The 4,352-nt window shown below is 41.6% G+C and overlaps 1 protein-coding gene across 1 annotated transcript in view; it reads left to right on the top strand.

The window, feature by feature from the left end:
* Positions 1 to 4,352, top strand: part of DNAH6 (dynein axonemal heavy chain 6) — a 447,135-nt gene that overhangs the window by 29,875 nt on the left and 412,908 nt on the right. The gene's annotated exons all lie outside the window — the stretch shown is intronic.

A 4,352-nucleotide genomic window follows, 5' to 3' on the forward strand; every position in this document is an offset into this window, starting at 1 on the left:
TAAAGCTGCTTCTTATATACAGGAAGCAGACCACATACCCAAGGCAGCTACTCAGCTGCTTGTGGTAGATCCCACCATGGAGTTGATTGCTAGTCTCATCATGGGGAATAACTACCACCAGCTGCCCAGCCACTCAACCAGGCCCAGCCAAGTTGACAACAAACATGGTAACTACCACAGCCATTAATGATAAATATGATCAAATATAATTTTGTTTGTCATCAAATGATAGATGGGGTCCAGTCATAACAATTTTATTTATTTTTCCCTTTTATCTTAATCTATTTATGGACATAAATAATTTTTATGGATTCTAAATTGTGCTTCACATATATAATGTCACACTATCTGTTTTTAATCTGTTTTACAAACATTTTTGATACTGTGATAAGAAAAGAAAATGGCAATATGTAGAAAATAGATGATGCATAATTTGCTTTACACGCCATTTCAGCTTTCCTTTATAGATTAGTGCCTTAATTTCTTAGTGCTGCTATAATGGAAATACCACAAGTGAGTTTTAAAAAACAGAAATTTATTTTCTCTGTTTAGGAGGCTAGAAATCTGAATTCAGGGCACTGGCTTTATAGGAAGGCTGTTTTTCTGTTGTCACTGGGGAAAAATCTCATTCAGTTTCTGTAGAGGTGGCATTCCTTGATTCCTTGATGATCTCCAAAGAACAGGTATCTTCCTCTTCATTTGTGCTTGCTTCTCTGTGCCTAATCTACTCTTTTCATATCTCAAAAGTGAGTAGGTTTAAAACATACCCTATACAGATAATGGCCTCATTAACATAACAAAGAAATCTATTCCCAAATGGGATTACATCTACAGTTATAAGGATTAGGATTCGAACCCATGTTTTGTGGGACATAATTCAATTCAGAACAAGTACAAATAAGATTTTTTTTTTAAAGAGCTCAGTAACAGGTTATTATTGTTGATAAATAATACACACATACATACTTTCCATTGCTTAAGACATCCATTTATTGTTGAGATAATTAGAGTCACCATTGTGAGTCTATGAATTGCTTTAAAGTTCAGCACAATAGCTTATACAACCAAACCCAACCCACTGCTATTGAGTTGATTCCCTCTCATAGTGACCCTATTGCCCAGAGCGTTTCCAAGGCTGTACATTTTGAAGGGAGCTGACTGCCTCATCTTTCACCTGCAGAGCAGCTGGTGGTTTGAACTGCTGAGCAGCAGAATATTTTAACCACTACACTGCCAGAGCTCCCAATAGGTAATAAACCAAACTCAATGCCATCCAGTCGATTCTGATGCATAGCAACCCCTTGTTGGGTTTCCAAGGCTATAAATCTTTACAGAAGCAGATTGCTACTTCCACAGAGAGGCTGGTGGGCTTGATCCACTGATCTCTTGGTTAGCAGCCAAATGCCTTAATTAATACACCACCAGAGCTCCTTCCCAATAGCTTCCCAATAGTACAGAACAAAACCAAACTCATTGCCATCAAGTCGATTCTGACTCATGGTGACTCTATAGGTCAGAGTGGAACTGCCCATAGGGTTTCCAAGGCTGTAATCTTTAAGGTAGCTGACTGCCACATCTTTTCTCCTGCAGCAGGTGGGTTCAAAGCTCCTACCTTTCAGTTAGCAGCCTAGCACTTAATCACTGTACCACCAAGGCTTCTGAGATAGAATAGTACAGTGGGATTTTTGGTAGGATTTAAAGATAATACTGACTTTCTTATGTTACTGATTAATTGTCAACAACAGCTATTGTTGAAATGGTCTTTGCTTTACCTTGATGGTAATAATATACTCACTCCTCAGTTATTGACATGGCTAGGTTCCAAACATCAGGTTGTTATGTGAAAATTGGCATCATGTGAAAATGGAGGATGAGCACATCACCTCAGTCCCTCACCTGTACTGTGAACATCCTGTCAGGCCCCTGCTGAGGTCACCTGCCAGTGCCACCTCCTGCTCCCTCATCACCTCAGGAGAGCTGGGCCTCCACTGACATTGCAAGGGAAGACTTCCCGGTCTTCAGAGCCAAGATGGCCCAAGCATCATTCTCCTCCCCATCACATCCCTGCCCTCCCCTGTTCTCACCATATTTTCAGAACAAGTTTCCCTTGTTCATCTCCTCAATGACCCTACAACGCCCTTGGTGGCTTTGTTGAGAGCAGAGAGTTCCTTGTCTATGGGTGGGAGAACATGGGTGCTGCAGTGGGGGTTGACCCTCCCTGCTGGGTCCCCCCACCAGCTCCTTGCCCTAGCATCCCCCAGCTGTCTCTGAGCGGCCCTTTCCCCATCCACCCACATGTCCCCAAGAGAATCAACAATCTTGAGCTTCCACCAAGGTAAGGTCATGATGGCCAGTTTCAGCCTCTGCCCTTGACCTTATGAATTGCCTCTTGACTACTCACCTATTGACCCCTCACCTGCCTAGATAGCCCATGCTGCCTTCACCTATGCCCATACAGGAGGGAGCATCAAGCAAGCAGAAGGAGCTGCACAGGTGCTAGTCAGCTAAGGTTGGGTCCCATGGCCCTGGGCACCCAAGTGCACCATCTTAGCACCTTCTGACCATAACCCAGCCTCTCCCTACTACCTTTCAGAGCTGGGAGGTAAGGCTAGACCTCAAGGTCCTGCTTCCTTCCCAAACCCAAGGGCTCACCTTCATGGGCTTCTGCTGGCCTGGGCTCAACCCTCTATGGACACCAAGGCCCACTGGCAGTGTCTTGTCCTTGCCAGCCCCACTCCAGCTCCTCCTCCACTCTGCCTGGTACCTTGGTGGCTCAGGGATACTGCACCCCTCATCCCTCTAGGGCTGTGAAGGACTATGCAATATGAGCCTCCTTTCCACATGCACACAGGTCTGTCAGGGACTCCATCAGGGACCTCATCATTTGTTACTGCTATATGTGTGTCGTTAACAAAATAATCAGATAGTAGATTTTTCACTATTGTTGTAAACGTGAAATGTCAGATAATGAATAGTCAGTAAGTGAGGAATGGAGCAGTTCAACTTTGCCACCAAATTCATTGAGTATCCTTCTCCATTCTCTGCTGCATAAGAAGATAGTAGGGCCTTCTAGGAATTCTTGTCCCTTACTCAGTTCTGGTGCATTACTTGCTTTACAGCCAGTATTCTAGTTTTGATTGAGCCAGATAACACTTTGGGTAGCTCTCCTGCTCAGTTGGAAATAATCAAAATGACAGAGTCTTTCCTTCCTGAACATTATAAACTTGTGATTAAACAAAATTATTTTGATGCTATGTAGTTGAAAGTAGCTAACTTGGAAATTTATAGTAGTAAATACTGAGTCAACAAGATAGGGGCATGTTATACCAAACTTCTTTTAAAGGTAATGTGATAAAATAGTTCTAACGTCTTTGAACAATTTTAATAATGTTTAAGTATGGTAAATATATTTAGGAGTTCTGGTGGCGTAGTGCCTAAGGCATTTATTTGACAGTTCACCAGAAGACTGGCAGTTCAAACCCACCATTCACTCCACAGAAGGAAGACTGGGCAGTCTACTTTCATAAAGATTTACCATCTCAGAAACACAAAAGGGGGTCACTATGACTGAGAATCAACCCGATGGTAGTGAGTTTGGTTTGAGTAAATATATTTAATATGAAGTTCTACAATGTGCATATTTATAATGGTCCCTTTAAGTGAGAAAATGACTTCATTTAAGTTTATTCTTGAGAACTAAGTTAGCAGTATGTGTGAGGCATTAACAATTTTACCAGGAATAAACTTCAAGAAGTCTACATATGTCAGAATGTCAGCCTGGTAAGTAGAAAACTTTATGCTGAAGATGATCTTACCCAGCAAGAGCATATAATAGGTGACTCTGGTGTGCCACTTATGTCATGGTTTTGCAAGACCAGGCAGCATTTTGGTCTGTTGAACATAAGGTTTGCTATGAGGCAGAACTGACTTGATGGCACCTAAAAACAATAACAATATAGAAGAGCAGCTTTTTTGCATTTTTAGCTGTGAGCTAAGAATTAGACTGGAAAAGGTGTGTGGGAATCACTAATGTCTGAGAACTTTATCAACATGTTAGATAAACTCTGTAAGCAAGACTTTGCTGTGCCAAGAGAATGTTCGTATATGACAGTACACCTCCTGTCTTAGCATTGACAGAGTAAAAATGGTGAATGTCATCCAGTCAGGACTACTGACTGTATCTTTTCACTGTCGTGTAGTAAAATAGCAAGTAGAAGATTTTGTTTCCAACTTGTAAAAGGTAGGATGATGAAGGTAAGAGTGTTTATACAAGTTTGTTTTTTTTTTTCCTTAGGATTTGGGTGAAGATTTACAGAGTAAATTCACTTTTCATACAGCAGTTCACATATACT

This window comes from Orycteropus afer, unplaced genomic scaffold (genome assembly GCF_000298275.1).
Source record: "Orycteropus afer afer isolate SDZICR_OR568_19922 unplaced genomic scaffold, OryAfe1.0 scaffold00231, whole genome shotgun sequence".
In the NCBI taxonomy this organism is placed as follows: domain Eukaryota; kingdom Metazoa; phylum Chordata; class Mammalia; order Tubulidentata; family Orycteropodidae; genus Orycteropus; species Orycteropus afer.